The sequence below is a fragment of the Nerophis ophidion genome, linkage group LG17 (genome assembly GCF_033978795.1).
Source record: "Nerophis ophidion isolate RoL-2023_Sa linkage group LG17, RoL_Noph_v1.0, whole genome shotgun sequence".
In the NCBI taxonomy this organism is placed as follows: domain Eukaryota; kingdom Metazoa; phylum Chordata; class Actinopteri; order Syngnathiformes; family Syngnathidae; genus Nerophis; species Nerophis ophidion.
In genome coordinates, this window is record NC_084627.1 from 33,023,742 (window position 1) to 33,042,176 (window position 18,435).

The 18,435-nt window shown below is 38.8% G+C and overlaps 1 protein-coding gene across 2 annotated transcripts in view; it reads left to right on the forward strand.

Moving 5' to 3' along the window:
- dcc (DCC netrin 1 receptor) overlaps positions 1 to 18,435 on the forward strand; it is an 803,111-nt gene that overhangs the window by 645,560 nt on the left and 139,116 nt on the right. The gene's annotated exons all lie outside the window — the stretch shown is intronic.

An 18,435-nucleotide genomic window follows, 5' to 3' on the forward strand; every position in this document is an offset into this window, starting at 1 on the left:
TATATGTTTACTAAACAATCCGTCACTCCTAATCGATAAATCCCATGAAATCTTATACGTCTAGTCTCTTACGTGAATGAGCTAAATAATATTATTTGATATTTTATAGTAATGTGTTAATGTCATGTTTTGTTTTTCGGACACTCAGTTCCTGTTTTTGCACTTCCTGGTTTGTTTTGTTACCATAACAAACTCATGAGTTTTCACCTGTCCTCATGTCTCGCACCTTTTTTCACCGATTATGTCACTGCTATTTAAGTTATCTGTTTGTGTTCTTCGTCCTGGCAACATCACCTCCTTCTCACCGTCTACCACCTTCTATGCCTTCCATGCCAATGATCCATGCCCCTTGTCTGTTTCCAAGTATGTTTTTGTTATTCATGCCATTGTGCAAGTGTTTTGTTTTATGTTCATAGTTTTGTCTCAAAAGCCAAGTTTTTGTACCGCCATTGTGCGCGCCTTTTGTTTGTTCCTGTTTTTAGTTATGGTGTTAAAATAAAAGATGTCTTCACCTTCACGCCGTTTCCACTCCATTCGCTTGGCACCTCGGGAAAACAATCCAAGTCCAAGTCTTGACAGTTAATCATTTCACACATAAGTCGCTCCTGAGTATAAGTCGCACCCCAGGCCAAACTATGAAAACAACTGCGACTTATAGTCCGAAAAATACAGTACTCTATTTACATTTCTTGATTTGAATATTTTAGTGATATTGTTATTATATGTGCTAACAAAGACATGTTGACATCATCGAGTGGTCAGCTAGTTTTTCATGTCCTTGTTCCCAGTAAGTTTATTCTATATCAGAAATCATGCCTGGACAGAAGACGTCCGAGTAGGTATTCTGACAAGTCGGTACACTTTGACAGCCATTTAGTACGCGAAACAGGCAAGGATGACACGAAAATACGCCTGGTCCCTCCCGGCCCCCACCCCTTTTCATTGTGAGGATTATGAGTCATTCTTCACCTAAATGGGAATATATGAACAACCCAGCAGTCAACATCCTAATGACAGCAGACGTTGCACAGTTTTATTATTTGTTGTCTCTCATGAGGTCTGCAGTGAGTAATAATCAGTGATGAAAAAAGAAGAAAAATAAAAAAGTGATTTGTTTTGTAAATTAATGCGCCGCGTATGCTTAAAATGATCAAAATACGTAAATATTAAATGTTATTATAAATGTACCCATTACTACATTACATACATACTTACATCATGTATATAAAACCTTATTGGAGGTGTTTGGATATTCTTTAAGGGCTTTATTTGTGGAATTGCACAGCTCATATTGGCTCCTTTGTAAGCAAACTTCTGATCGCTTTTATTTAATATTTAGATTGCAAAAAAATTAAATAAATAACATCCATCGTCGTGTCTTATATAATGATTGTGAACGACAGGCAATATTTGAAAAAAGGACAGTTCCTCTTTAAGTCTGTTACTGCCCGTCTTCATTCAACATGCACACTTTGGGTGGAACAAACCTCAAATGTCGGTTTTCCCTTCCTAATCTGACCTTCTGCATATTCTCCCATCGACTTTTTCTCCTGCCTGCTTCTGAATTTGAATAGGTCCAGCGCCCTTGAAAGGTGAAACATTATATTGCACTGAAGTTTGGATGCACTGTACACCGGATGTAATGAAATGATAAAAGTAATTACAAAAAAATATATAAAATCTATTCTGATCGCTTCAATTTAGTAGCTTGCTATGCGTGGAGCAAGCCTTAAATGTGGGCGTTTTCTGTCAAATCTGGCTCTGGGTGTATTCTCCCATCGTTTTTTTTCCCCATTCTTCTTTTTTAAATTTGCAAAAAGTCCAGGGCCGCTGGAAGGAGAAACATTGGTGTTTGCATGCAGTGTACTTACTCCACATGGTAATAGACACTTCTTAAAAACTAGCAATTGCATTCAAACTTCCACTTACACCATTTTCTTTTCTTTTATAATATATATATTATTCCCGTATTCGCTTTAAAATATATACAAATAATCAAGTCAAAAAAATGGGGTCCCACAGTACATTTTTAGGGTCCCACTTTTTTGTTACCATTTTGAAAACAAATATATGCATTATCCTGTTATATGTCACATTCTATATTGTTTTGGAAAAAGGTTGGTATAAACGTTACTTAATTCATTTAAAAAAAAAAGACAAAACCCAAAGAATGTTTATGCATGTGTAAATGTATTCAGTTATAAACATTCATTCACTTTCTTTTTTACTTCATGGATCTAAGCTTAACCGCTGCCGTTATTTTTATAGTAATATATTCAGAATGTGTTTGTTGTATTTTTGGCCAAAATAAGACAAACAAAACAATCTGAAGTTGTCTTTATTTTTTTTGTTTTAATGCCATGATTTTAATAGTCTGGCCTGAGTACGCACAGATTTTCCTCCATGCGGCTCCTAAGCTAAAATGAGTTTGACACCCTTGTCCTATACCAACAAAAGGAGGAAAGGACCACTGAAAACAAACTGAAACACAGAAAAAAACATTAATAAGTCCAAGATGACAGGAGAAATCCTGATGGTAATTGTTTTATTGACAACAACCAGTTATCACAATTCATTAGGTTAAGTTTATGACACAGTAAGTTGACTGATGCAGACTAATTTGTTACTACAAACCCCATTTCCATCGAGTTGGGAAATTGTGTTTGATGTAAATATAAGCGGAATACAATGATTTGTAAATCCTTTTTAACCCATATTCAATTGAATGCACTACAAAGACAACATATTTGATGTTCAAACTCATAAACTTAATTTTTTTTTGCAATTAATAATTAACTTGGAATTTCATGGCTGCAACACATGCCAAAGTAGTTGGGAAAAGGCATGTTCACCACTGTGTTACATCACCTTTTATTTTAACAACACTCAATAAATGTTTGAGAACTGAGGAATTGTTGAAGCTAATTGTTGAAGCTTTGAAAGTGGAAATATTTCCCATTCTTGTTTTATGTAGAGCTTCAGTCGTCCAACAGTCCGGGGTCTCCGCTGTCGTATTTTACGCTTCATAATGCGCCACACATTTTCGACGGGAGACAGGTCTGCACTGCAGGCAGGCCAGGGAAGTACCCGCACTCTTTTTTTACGAAGCCACACTGTTGTAACACGTGCTGAATGTGGCGCTTAGATGGCAGCATATGTTGTTCCAAAACCTGTATGTACCTTTCAGCATTAAGGGTGCCTTCACATATGTGTAAGTTAACCATCCTTTGGGCACTAATGCACCCCCATACCATCACAGATGCTGGCTTTTGAACTTTGTGTCGATAACAGTCTGGATGGTTAGCTTCCCCTTTGGTCCTGATGACACGATGTCGAATATTTCCAAAAACAATTTGAAATCTGGACTCGTCAGACCACAGAAGACTTTTCCACTTTGCATCAGTCCATCTTAGATGATCTCGGGCCCAGAGAAGTCGGCGGTGTTTCTGGATGTTGTTGATATATGGCTTTCGCTTTGCATAGTAGAGCTTTAACATGCACTTACAGATGTAGCGACCAACTGTATTTAATGACAGTGGTTTTCTGAAGTGTTCCTGAGCTAATGTGGGGATATCCTTTAGAGATTGATGTTGGTTTTTGATACAGTGTCGTCTGTGGGATCGAAGGTCACGGTCATTCAATGTTGGTTTCCGGCCATGCCGCTTACATGGAGTGATTTCTCCAGATTCTCTAAACCTTTTGATGATATTATGGACTGTAGATTTTAAAATCCCTAAATGTCTTGCAATTGGACTTTGAGAAACGTTGTTCTTAAACTGTTTGACTATTTGCTCACACAGTTGTGGACAAAGGGGTGTACCTCGCCCCATCCTTTCTTGTGAAAGACTGAGCATTTTTTGGGAAGCTGTTTTTATATCCAATCATGGTACCCACCTGTTACGCCTGCACACCTGTGGGATGTTCCAAATAAGTATTTGACGAGCATTTGTCAACTTTATCAGTATTTATTGCCACCTTTCCCAACTTCTTTGTCACGTGTTGTTGGCATCAAATTCTAAAGTTAATGATTATTTGCACCAAAAAAAATGTTTATCAGTTTGAACATCAAATATGTTGTCTTTGTAGCATATTCATCTGAATATGGGTTGAAAATGATTTGCAAATCATTGTATTCCGTTTATATTTACATCTAACACAATTTCCCAACTCATATGGTAACGGGGTTTGTATTCAGTTGTAAACATTCACTCACTTTCTTATTTCCTTCATGGATCTAAGCTTAACCGCTGCCGTTATTTTTAAAGTCATATTTTCAGAATGTGTTTGTTCTATTTTGGGCCAAAGTAAGACAAACAAAACAATCTGAAGTTGTGTTTATTTTTTAGTTTTAATGCCATGATTTTAATAGTCTGGCCCGCGTACACACAGATTTTCCTCCATGCGGCTCCTGAGCTAAAATGAGTTTGACACCCCTGTCTTATACCAACAAAAGGAGGAAAGGACCACTAAAAACAAACCGAAACACAGAAAAAAACATTAATAAGTCCAAGATGAGAGGAGAAATCCTGACAGTAATTGTTTTATTGACAACAACCAGTTACCACAATTCATTAAGTTAAGTTTATGACACAGTAAGTTGACTGATGCCGACTAATTTTTTACTAAATGCTTTCTACTATGCTTCTGTCTTGGAGACGATGTTATCTGTAAGTAATATGCAACTTTATATTTTGGAACTTGTTTATAGATGGATATTTCATCTATCTCTGAGAGAAATTCATACTGACAATTGTGATGTTTTGGACTTCAGCATCTTTCAATTAAGGACACTTATGTATTTTTAGCTTGTGTGCTAATGTGTGCCTAGTTACCTATAGCCTGCCATGTTTACCTGCGTACTTTGTTAGTTCACTTAAATCCAAGAAAATTATCACATCCATCCGTCCATCCTCTACCGCTTATCCATTTTGGGGTAATGGGGAGTGCTGGAGCTTATCCCACCTGGGGACGGCATGGCGAAGTTGGGAGAGTGGCCTTGCCAGCAGTCTGAGGGTTACTGGTTCAATCCCCACTTTCTACCATCCTAGTCACGTCTGTTGTGTCCTTGAGCAAGACACTTCACCCTTGCTCCAGATGGGTCCTTGTTAGCGCCTTGCATGGCTGCTCCCGCCATCAATGTGTGAATGTGTGTGTGAATGGGTGAATATCGAAATAGTGTCAAAGCGCTTTGAGTACCTTAAAAAAGATAGAAAAGCGCTATACAAGTATAACCATTTAACCATTTACCATTTACCTGCATTCGGGCGGAAGGCGGGGTACTTTCTGGACAAGTCTCCACCTCATCGCAGGTCCAACGCAGATAGACATCATCCACAAGCGAGGGCCAATTTAGTGTTGCCAATCAACTTATCCCCAGGTGCATGTCTTTGGAGGTGGGGAAAGCCGCAGTACCCGGAGGGAACCCACGCAGTCACGGGGAGAACATGCAAACTCCCCACAGAAAAGACCCCGAGCCCGGGGATCAAACCCAGGACCTTCGTATTGTGCGGCACATGCAATAACCCCTGTGCTGCCCGAAAAGACCACATATGTGTGATTATTGGGAGACATATAGATGTGAACTGGCTGTCCAGCTTTGCACAAGTAAACACTGCAGGACTTCTTGTATACGAGTGTTTATAATGAACAGCAGCAGCAAGCAGTATCAGACTAAATAAACCACATTGCGAGCACTAAATTATTATATTTACATCCCTTACTCCAAGTGTTATGGGGGTTATGATAAAGGCCATACAGTATATTGTGCATATACATGAGGACAGACACGCAATGAAAGGCCCTCGCTATTTTTATTACCGTATTTTTCGGACTATAAGTCGCAGTTTTTTTAATAGTTTGGCCACGGGTGCGACTTATACTCAGGAGCGACTTATGTGTGAAATTATTAACACATTACCGGTGAATATCAAATAATATTATTTATCTCATTCACGTAAGAGACTAGATTTCATGGGATTTATCGATTAGGAGTGACAGATTGTTTGGTAAACGTATAGCATGTTCTATATGTTATAGTTATTTGAATGACTCTTACCATAATATGTTACGTTAACATACCAGGCACCTTCTCAGTTGGTTATTTATGCCTCATATAACATTACACTTATTCAGCCTTATGTTTTTTTCCTTCATTATGCATTTTCGGCAGGTGCGACTTATACTCCGGAGCGACTTATACTCCGAAAAATACCCTATTTAAAAGACTCAAACCTCTGCACACAAGTAGTAGATCAGATTTGTGTGGGCTGTCATGTTTCTACGTGTTTTAATACACACACAAAACTTTAGTACAGGGGTCGGAAGCCTTTTTGGCTGAGAGAGCCATGAAAGCCAAACATTTTAAAATGTATGTCCGTAAGAGCCATAAGATTTTTTTTAACACTGACTACAACTAAATGCGTGCAATTTTAAGTAAGACCAACATTTTTACAGTATAATAATTCTATTATTCTTTTTAATAACATTGGTATTCTGAAGCTAACCAATAACAAATAAAATTAATCTTACCATTATTGAGACTTATTGAACAGGTGCGGTAGATAACGGATGAATGGATTAAAATGCATGAGAATGTTATATACCTTGAACGTCATTTTTAACACTGTGATTTCCGGCGGAACTATTCATTACTTATTGTGTTAAGCAAATATTTATCTGAGAGCCAGATGCAGTCATCAAAAGAGCCACATCTGGCTCGAGAGCCATAGGTTCCCTACCTCTGCTTTAGTAGGTCACACACCTTAAAGGCCTACTGAAATGAGATGTTCTTATCTAAACGGGGATACCAGGTCCATTCTATGTCAGACTTGATCATTTCGCGATATTACCATATTTTTGCTGAAAGGATTTAGTAGAGAACATCCACGATAAAGTTCGCAACTTTTGGTCGCTACTAAAAAAGCCTTGCCTTTACCGGAAGTAGCAGACGATGACGTCACCGGTGTGAAGGCTCCTCACATCCTCACATTGTTTATAATGTGAGCCTCCAGCATCAAGAGCTATTCGGACCGAGAAAGCGACACTTTCCCCATAAATTTGAGCGAGAATGAAAGATTTGTGGATGAGGATATTAATAGTGAAGGACTAGAAAATAAAAAAAGGTGATTGCATTGGGAGCGATTCAGATGTTTTTAGACACATTTACTAGGATAATTCTGGGACATCCATTATCTTTCCATTGTGTTGCTAGCGTTTTAGTGAGTTAAATAGTACCTAATAAGTAGGAGGGGTGTTGACGCCAGGTTCTGAAGGAAGTCACGGCAGCTGCATGGACGGCGCAAGCGCCGCTGATCTCCGGTAAGAGGCGACTTTTTACCACAATTTGCTCACCGAAACCTGCCGGTTGACAAGTGGTCGGGATCCATGTTCGCTTGACCGCTCTGATCCATGGTAAAGCTTTACCTCCGGGAATTTTAAACAAGGAATCACCGTGGGTTTGTGTGGCTAAAGGCTAAAGCTTCCCAACTCCTTTATTCTACCTTGACTTCTCCATAATTAATTGAACGAATTGCAAAATATTCAGCAACACAGATGTCAAAAATACTGTGTAATTATTTGGTTAAAGCAGACAACTTTTAGCCGCAAGTGGTGCTGGCTAATATGTCCCCCTCCAACCAATAACGTCAACAGGAAACTCCGCGGGAAATTTTAAATTGTAATTTAGTAAACTAAACCAGCCGTATTGGCATGTGTGGCAATGTTAATATTTCATCATTGATATATAAACTATCAGACTGCGTGGTCGGTAGTAGTGGGTTTCAATAGGCCTTTAACATTTAATGTGTAAGAAATTGGTATGCAGTATGTTGTATTGCATGCCTACTACTAACACAATTTGCATGAATCATTTTTGAACGCCTATGCATTAAGTTTATGTCTCCATGATCAAATTCAGAGTATCTCTCCTTGTATGCATGTGTATGTGTGTGTGTGTGTGAGTGAGTGTGTGTATGCGTATGTGTGTGTGTGTGTGTGTGTCGCCTTCTTTACAGCTGAAAGTCCCCACTAGTTATTATGCTTTCTACTTTATCCTGGTGTGTGTGTAAGGATTTATGTCCTCTTTATCTTGTTTTCATGTCCACACTATTGTGTTGCGATTTTTTTTTTACTGCACCTTCTAAGATGCAATCAGGTTACATCAGCAATCAGTTTGCAGCCCCATGTGGTTATTTCTGGATATTGTGAGTCAGTGGGTGACTTAAGTTGTTGCAACGTGACATGCCATCCTGCATGTTCATAAAGGTGTTTCTGGAATGTGTGTGTCACGTTGAGACAGTAGTCAGGCTTCAAGCTCACAGACCTGTCCTCCACCTCTTTCTTTACATTTGTTTGCAAATATAATCATTTAATGCTTACAATGTGATTTATTGAGCCCAAAACTGGCAAAGTTAGGCCAAATGGATACAGTGGTGAGGTGCTGACAATGGAGACATAATCCTCCATCCATGTGTATCAACATAGTAGGACTGTCGGAAATAAAAATATTATATATACTGTATATTGTCTATACAGCAATTAAATTTTCCTTACATCCATCCATTTTCTACCGCTTATCCCCCTTTGGGATCGCGGGGGGCGCTGGCACCTAACTCAGCTACAATCGGGCGGAAGGCGGGGTACACCCTGGACAAGTCGCCACCTCATCACAGGCAATTACATTTTAAAATGTTATAATTGCTGAATGCCAAAAGGCAGTGGTTCTCAAATGGGGCTACGCGTACGTGGGAATTTTTAAAAATATGTTAAAAATAGCAACAATTCAAAAATCCTTTATAAATATATTTGTTGAATAATACTTCAACAAAATATGAATTTAAGTTCATAAACTGTGAAAAGAAATGCAACAATGTATTATTCAGTGTTGACAGCTAGATTTTTTTGTGGACATGTTCCATAAATATTGATGTTAAAGATTTCTTTTTTTGTGAAGAAATGTTTAGAATTAAGTTAAGGAATCCAGATGGATCTATATTAAAATCCCCAAAAAGGGCACTTTAAGTTGATGATCACTTCTATGCGTAAAAATATTTATTTATAATTGAATCACTTGTTTATTTTTCAACAAGTTTTTAGTTATTTTTATATCTTTTTTTTCCAAATAGTTCAAGAAAGAACACTACAAATGAGCTATATTTTTCATTGTTATACAATTTAATAAATCAGAAACTGATGACATAGTGCTGTATTTTACTTCTTTATCTCTTTTTTTTCAACAAAAAATGCTTTGCTCTAATTAGGGGGTACTTGAGTTAAAAAAAAATGTTCACAGGTGGTACATCACTGAAAAAAGGTTGAGAACCACTGCCATAAGGTGCTGATTAAAATAAATTCAATTGATTTGTTTTGGTGTCTGCTAACAATTTTTCATATGGCCTTCCCCTACATAGCGCATTTGAATGTAAACGCGCCAGATCCTAGCCAGAAGCTAATTTCCAACCATAATCCCAAAACATGCAAACAAACAGATAGGAGGAAAACACTAAAAGTACACAAAACAACATAAAATACAAAACAACAAATGACAGGTAGGTAAAAAACATAGCATTGTCATACTTGCCAACTTTGAGACCTCCGAATTCAGGAGGTCTCAAATATATATATATATATATATATATATATATATATATATATATATATATATATATATATATATATATATATATATATTTATATATATATATATATTTATATATATATATATATATATATATATATATATTTATATATATATATATATATATATATATATATATATATTTACATATATATATATATATATATATATATACATATATATATATATATATATATATATATATATATATATATATATATATATATATATATATATATATCTGGTAAATACGGTAACAGCAGACGCGTGGAGTCGAAAGAGTTACATGACAATCAAAGGCTTAACAAAATCTGTGCCATGATGGCTTACGTTACGTGGGGATTCTGGGTAATCAACATATTGCAATGGGTCACCGCATATAGCGTAAGACACATTTAACGACAACAACGAACCCACGAGGAAAAGTTTCAACATGGCAAGTAACACTAGCAGTGAGTTGAATGAACAGGATACCGGTACACCACAACTGATGGACGGGAATACTTTAAGGGGGAAGAAGAACAGAAAGTTTGACTTAAAGTTCAAGCTAGCGGTTGTGTAGTATGCGGAGCAGAATCCTGGTTTGGCAGCGGCCAGGCAGTTTAACGTTGACCCAAAACGTGTACGAGAATGGAAACCAAAAAATAGAGAACTACTATCTCAGTCGGCAATCGATGGGAGACGGGCTCACTTATCTGGTGGAGGTAGGAAGAAAGTGAGCGACGAGCTTGATGCTAATTTGTTTCAGTGAATACATCACGTTCATGGACTGAATCACCGTGTGTCCCGCAAAATGATCTGCATTAAGGCCAAGGAGTTGTATGCCACCGCGAGTGACACAACAGGTGTTTGGTGCAACGAGTGGCTGCCTTGATCGATACCTGCGTCGGAACAACTTTACCCTAAAGGAGGAGAACAACTGTTGCACAGAAGGACGCTCCCGTCGAGAAGAAACCATTGTAACCAAATAATGGCCTGGTGCAGGCTGGTGCAGGCTGGTGCAAAAATAAATAGAGGCCTTGTGCAAATAACCGCCGGCTTTTTTTAAACGCCTGTCTCCAAAATCGATTTTGTGAAATAAACGCAAGGGCTACTATTTGGTAAAATATATATATATATATATATATATATATATATATATATATATATATATATACGTTCATGAATATCCATTCGGCCACCGTTTTCAATGGAGAAGTCTGATCTACAAAATTTGCAGGCAATCATTTTGGAATTTGCAAGCGTACTTCTTCTTCTTACTCGTCGTCGCCATGTCTCTTCTTTGTTCTTCTGCTTCGTGTCTGTTATGTTTTTGGACATTACTACTTGCCGTAGTTTTGAAGCAATGCATGGTGGGAATCCGGCTATTGTGTGTCAGTGTATTTACGTGCCGGCTGGAATAAACACACGCTGAGAAAAAGCTCTGTCCCTGCCTACTTTATGGGTTATAGATAAACGTATGGATAACAGAGACATACATAATAGTCTCCTTTTCAGGTGAGAGAGGACGCTAAAGGCAGTGCCTTTAAGGCACGCCCCCAATATTGTTGTCCGGGTGCAAATAGGGAGAAATTCGGGAGAAAGGTTACCCCGGGAGGGCACTAAAATTCGGGCGTCTCCCAGGAAATTTGGGAGGGTTGGCAAGTATGAGCAATGTTGGATTTCAAACTAGGATAGGATAGGATATACTTTTTTCATACAACACTGGGGAAATTATGTGGTTGCAGTGCAGATAAAAAAGCCCAGAGAAATTTAGTTAAAAATAACAAAAGTGGTAAACATTAAAGATCACAGAGGACAAAAAAGACATTAAGAGCTGATGCAACCATCTCTCACTTTAACGGCGCCATTTCAGAAAGAACAACAACATTGCAATTCATACATGTTGCGCACAAACGATGGCAGCATGCATAGGCAAAAAAACAAAAAACACAATTCCAACACCTTCATACATCACGGTGTCTTCAGCGGTACCCAACTGCAGTACTCCACACCATCGTTTGCTAGAGTGGAGGGCCATCATGGCCAGAGACAGGAACAGACCCAACAAAGCAAACAACCGACTCCATCCTAGGCTTGCCACTAGCTTTCCAGTCTGTGCGGATGAGTCTGATACATGCTCGTTCAGCCAGGGCTCCGTGAAGCTCTCCTCAGGTCTTTCCACGTGGCCATACTTGGTCAGATATGTTGCATTGCTCTTTGCTGGTCCGGGATTGCTTGCTTCTTATGCCATTTTAAAAGGCATTTGGCTGAAATTATTTTCTGTTTTTATGAAATCAGTTATGTTTTGCGTGTGATAAACCGGGCAACTTGTCCAGGGTGTACTCCGCCTTCCGCACGAATGCAACTGAGATAGGCTCCAACGACCCCCCGTGGCCCCAAAAGGGACAAGTGGTAGTAAATGGATGGATGGAGAGTTTAGCTTTATTTGTTATATGTTTAGCTTTTATTTGATGTTTGTGTCACTACGTGGATATCCATCTAGTAATGATAATAACTATTTAGATTGTATATGGCACTTTTCTACACACTTAAAGTGATTCACAGACAACTCATCATTTATTTACTCTACATTCACAATTGATGGTGGTAAGTTTGTAGTTGTAGCCACAGCTGTTCTGGGGTAGACTTACGTAAGGATGGGTATCGCCTGCAGCCTCTACGACCACCAGCAAACATTCCATCCATCCATCCATTCTCTACCGCTGATTCCCTTTTGGGTCGCGGGGGGCGCTGGTGCCTATCTCAGCTACAATCGGGCGGAAGGCTGGGTACACCCTGGATAAGTCGCCATCTCATCGCAGCCAGCAAACATTCATTCATTCACATTCATACACCAGTGTGGGAGCAAGGTTGGTGAAGTGTCTTGCGGAAGGACACCACGGCCGTGACTAGGATAGCGAAAGCTGAAATTGAACCTAGAATCCTCAAGTTACCGGCACTGCCGCTCTATCATCTGAGCCACGCGGTCCCATTTTCTTATGCTTATTCCTACACGCAGATGCATGTCAAATGTTAATGAACGAATGACAGGGCGCGTCATATAAAATTTTGTGTTGAGACATATTCCTAGTCCTTTCTTGATCCTGTCACTTATAAGAATATAGTTACTGTAGTCCCCCGTGGCAGCGAGTGTTGGTGCTGGGCTTGTAGGCATTTTCAATGGGTTCATATCCCTGCCAGAGATGCGTTAGGGAGATAAGATGCCATAATATTTTAATTTGTGTTCAAAGTGATTTTTTGCACCTATATATAGATTTATTTATCTATATATGGAACAATGTTTTTCCCATTAATTTGTTATAGTACAAAACTTGCATCAAATGAATAAATTAATTCATTAATAAAATTGTTGATTAGAAATATATTTTAGCGTACCGGAAGAGTTAGTGCTGCAAGAGGTCCTGAGTATTTTTTCTGTTGTGTTTATGTTGTCATTCTTGTTTGGTGTGGGTTCACACATATTTGTAACAGTGTTAAAGTTGTTTATACGGACACCCTCAGTGTGACCTGTATGGCTGTTGACCAAGTATGTCTTGCTTTTACTTGTGTTTGTGTGTCCCTAAAATCAAGGTGATCATTAAACTTGGAAATTATCATACAGCGTGTCAGCATTTCTTGACATCGAGTAGAGACCTTTATTAACCAGTCCAATGCTACGATATAGAAATCGTTTCATGGTGGGCAGTAGGGCCCTAAGTCTTACACCCAGTAAACCTCAGGTGGAGACATGGTTGTTAGCACTACCTGTTTGGCAGTTCATGGTTAGCAAGCAAATGATAAAGACAAGTAATGTTTTAGGTGTTAAGGTATACCAGTGTTTTTCAACCTTTTTTGAGCCAAGGCACATTTTTTGTGTTGAAAAAATGCAGAGGCACACCACCAGCAGAACTGATTAAAAAACGAAACTCAGTTGACAGTAAAAAGTTGTTGTTGCAATTGTTGGATATGACTTTAAAGCATTTCCAAGCATGCGTGACTATAGCTCTTGTCTCAAAGTAGGTGTACTGTCACCATCTGTCACAACACACCCTGACTTAATAGGATGTGTTGCTGTTTTCCTTTAACTTCTGGTCTCATGCTCCTATTTTGGTGGCTTTTTGTCTTTTTGTTTTGCTATTTTCCTGCAGCAGTTTCATGTATTCCTTTGAGCGATATTTCCCGCAACTACTTTGTTTTAGCAATCAAGAATATTTCAGTTGTTTTTATCCCTCTTTGTGGGGACATTGTTGATTGTCATGTCATATTCGGATGTACTTTGGACGCCATCTTTGCTCCACAGTAAGTCTTTGCTGTCGTCCAGCATTCTGTTTTTGTTTACTTTGGAGCGGGTTCAGTTTTAGTTTGGTTCTGCATAGCCTTCCCTAAGCTTCCATGCATTTTCTTAGGGTACTCACATTTTGTTTATTTTTGGTTTAAGTGTTAGACACCTTTTTACCTGCACACTGCCTCCCGCTGTTTCTGACATTTACAAAGCATCTTTCTACTGGCTGCCACCTACTGATATGGAAGAGCTCTAGACAGCACCGACACTCAACAACAACACATCATTTGCAAACTATAATTACTGGTTTTCAAAAAATATTTTTAACTCAACTAGGTGAAATTAGACAATCTCCCACGCCACACCGGACTGTATCTCACGGCAAACTAGTGTGCCGCGGCACAGTGGTTGAAAAACACTGATGTATACAGACCAATAAAAAAACAACATAATTTAATTTAAAGGTTTTTACAGAATAAGACACTGATTTAAAATGTACAATTTGAACTATGAGCCATAAAACTTTCAAAGTCGTTACTAATTGACTGGAATTCAAATTATTTCCTCCATCCTCGAATCAGTGCGCATTCTTTTATTTTGCCACATTGGTGACCGTGACATGTCTACTTCAGTATCCTTAGTCTTTATTGATTGATTAATTTATTGAGCAAGTAGCAACACAGACACAACCCGACACACCTCAGTACCAGAACCCGGCCTTTTTAAACAGTTCAATATAAAAGGGGTCAATGTTGTTTTATACTCATCCAATCAAAGCAAAGGTTCATTATTTTGCTTTCTCAAGTGCTACAAGAGAGAATCACCTCACTCACTCATCAAGTGTCACACAATGAAATCTGATGTCAAGATTAATGTTTTTTTCCACGAACCAATCAATCAAGTGTTTCTACTTGTATTTTGTCTGTGCTCGGTGTTTACCTCAACAGCACTATTCTATTCTGCTCTCACAGCAACCGGCAGAGCAGTAAATGTTGAGGAGCGATTGCGATACAGTTATCTACACTGGGCATATGCATGTGTTATGCCCTTGACATGGGCGTAACACATGCATATGCGTGGAAGCTCTCGTTCCACTGAGAGCTTCAATGGAACTAAGGAAGCTAGTGTTCCCTTGGTCTGTGGAGAAAAAAGCAAACAATCACAGAGCAGTGGATCAAAATTAACACAGATTACAGATGCACACATTTACATCACCATGAAGATGAAATAAACATTATTAGTACATATTTAACATTTCATTTTTATCAATGCTGTTACATTTTATTTATTAAAATTTTACTCTTGGACGAGTGATTATTTTCTCTTTACTGGATGATCCATTTTCCTTCTCATTTGAACACAGTTGCAAATGTAATCTATTTGACTGTTTTTCCATGTATTCTGTAATTCAATTTTAACCTGTCACAGTGTTCGTTTAACCCCCCAACCAACACACTCTGTATGCGCATGTGTTTGCCCCAAACATAACTGGAGAGGAGTGATCACATAACAATTGGCTATACTGCGCACAAACATCTGTATGCGTTTGTGTCAACGGCTTCCCAATTTGCTCATGTCTCTGACCACAGAACTTTCCTCCAGAAGGTCTTCTCTTTGTCGATGTGATGTCAGATGAAACAAAAATGTAGCTGTTTGGCCTCAATACCCAGCAATATGTTTGGAGGGGAAAAAGTGAGGCCTTTAGTCCAAGGAACACCAAACCTACCGTCAAGCATGGTGGTGGTAGTATCATGCTCTGGGCCTGTTTTGCTGCCAATGGAACTGGTGCTTTACAGAGAGTAAATGTGATCCAATGGTTAATAATCTATGATGAAATTCCTTGCGTTATTGTGCTGGGACTCAAAGCAGAAACAGCTTACAAACCCCGTTTCCATATGAGTTGGGAAATTGTGTCAGATGTAAATATAAACAGAATACAATGATTTGAAAATCACTTTCAACCAATATTCAGTTGACTATGCTACAAAAACAACATATTTGATGTTCAAACTGATAAACATATTTTTTTTTTGCAAATAATCATTAACTTTACAATTTGATGCCAGTAACACGTGACAAAGAAGTTGGGAAAGGTGGCAATACATACTGATAAAGTTGAGGAATGCACATCAAACACTTATTTGGAACATCCCACAGGTGTGCAGGCTAATTGGGAACAGGTGGGTGCCATGATTGGGTACAAAAACAGCTTCCAAAAAAATGCTCAGTCTTTCACAAGAAAGGATGGAGCGAGGTACACCCCTTTGTCCACAACTGCGTGAGCAACTGGTCAAACAGTTTAAGAAAAACGTTTCTCAAAATATAATCGCAAGAAATTTAGGGATTTCAAAATCTGCGGTCCATAATATCATCAAAAGGTTCAGAGAATCTGGAGAAATCACTCCACGTAAGCGGCATGGTCGGAAACCAACACTGAATGACCATGACCTTCGATCCCTCAGATGGCATTGTATCAAAAACCGACATCAATCTCTAAAAGACATCACCACATAGGCTCAGGAACACTTCAGAAAACCACTGTCACTAAATACAGTTCGTGGCTACATCTGTAAGTGCAAGTTAAAGCTCTACTATGCAAAGCCAAAGTCATTTATCAACAACGTCCAGAAACACCTCCGGCTTCTCTGGGCCCGAGATCATCTAAGATGGACTGATGCAAAGTGAAAAACTGTTCTGTGGTCGGACGGGTCCACATTTCAAATAATTTTTAGAAATATTCGCCATCGTGTCATCCGGACCAAAGGGGAAGCGAACCATCCAGATTGTTTTCGACGCAAAGTTCAAAAGCCAGCATCTGTGATGGTATGGGGGTGCATTAGTGCCCAAGGCATGGGTAACTTACACATATGTAAAGGCCCCATAAATGCTGAAAGGTACATACAGGTTTTGGAACAACATATGCTGCCATCTAAGTGCCATCTTTTTCATGGACGCCCCTGCTTATTTCAGCAAGACAATGCCAAGCCACATTCAGCACGTGTTACAACAGCGTGGCTTCATAAAAAAAGAGTGCGGGTGCTTTCCTGGCCGGCCTGCAATCCAGACCTGTCTCCCATCGAAAATGTGTGGCGTATTATGAAGCGTAAAATACGAAAGCGGAGACCCCGGACTGTTGAACGACTGAAGCTCTACATAAAACAAGAATGGAAAAGAATTCCACTTTCAAAGCGTCAACAATTAGTTTCCTCACTTCCCAAACGTTTATTGAGTGTTGTTAAAAGAAAAGGTGATGTAACACAGTGGTGAACATGCCCTTTCCCAACTACTTTGGCACGTATTGCAGCCTTGAAATTGTAAGTTGATTATTATTTGCAAAAAAAAATAAAAAGTTCATGAGTTTGAACATCAAATATCTTGTCTTTGTAGTGCATTCAATTGAACACCTTAGTTACAGAAATCAAATTACAAATCAAAATGCCAAAAAGTAGGGACGGCGTGGCGTGGTTGGGAGAGTGGCCGTGCCAGCAACTTGAGGGTTCCTTGTTCAATCCTCACCTTGTACTAACCTCGTCACGTCCGTGGTATCTTTGAGCAAGACACTTCACCTTTGCTCCTGATGGGTTGTAGTTAGGGCCTTGCATGGCAGCTATCGCCATCAGTGTGTGAATGTGTAGGTCCATGGGTGAATGTGGAAATAGTGTTAAAGTACTTTGAGTACCTTGCAGGTAGAAAAGTGCTATATAAGTATAACCCATTTACCTTTTTTTTTACCATGAAAAAGGAAGATTACCTCCAAATTCTTCAGGACAACCTAAAATCATCAGCCCGGAAGTTGGGTTTTGGGCAAAGTTGTGTGTTCCCACAGGACAATGACCCCAAACCCACGTCAAAAGTGGTAAAGGAAAGGCTAAATCAGGCTTGAATTAAGGTTTTAGAATGGCCTTCCCATAGTCCAGACTTAAACGTGTGGACAATGCTGAAGAAACAAGTCCATGTCACAAAACCAACAAATTTAGATTAACTGCACCGATTTTGTCAAGAGGAGTGGTCAAAATTTCAACCAGAAGCTTGTGGATGGCTACCAAAAACGCCGTATTGCAGTGAAACTTGCCAAGGGACATGTGACCAAATATTAACATTGCTGTATGTATACTTTTGACCCAGCAGATTTGGTCACATTTTCAGTAGACACATAATAAATTCATAAAATAACCAAACCTAATGAATGTATTTTGTAACAAACAAGTGTGTGCTCCAATCACTCTATCACAAAAAAAAAATAATAGTCATACAAATGATTGGAAACCCAAGACAACCATGACATGATCTTTACAAGTGTATGTAAACTTTTGACCATGACTGTACATCAACAATAGTTCTTATTGTGTCTGCGTTTTACATGGCAATACATTCATTAGCTTCTTGTCACTTTTCTATCTTTTAAGATGTTTTTTTTTTAATTTTGTCTACCATACAAATGAGTCTCCATTAACCCAGAGCCACTCTGCTGCACCATTGTGATCAATATTGTCAGTCAATAACAATATTGATGACCCTCGCTCATATGTGCTGCTGT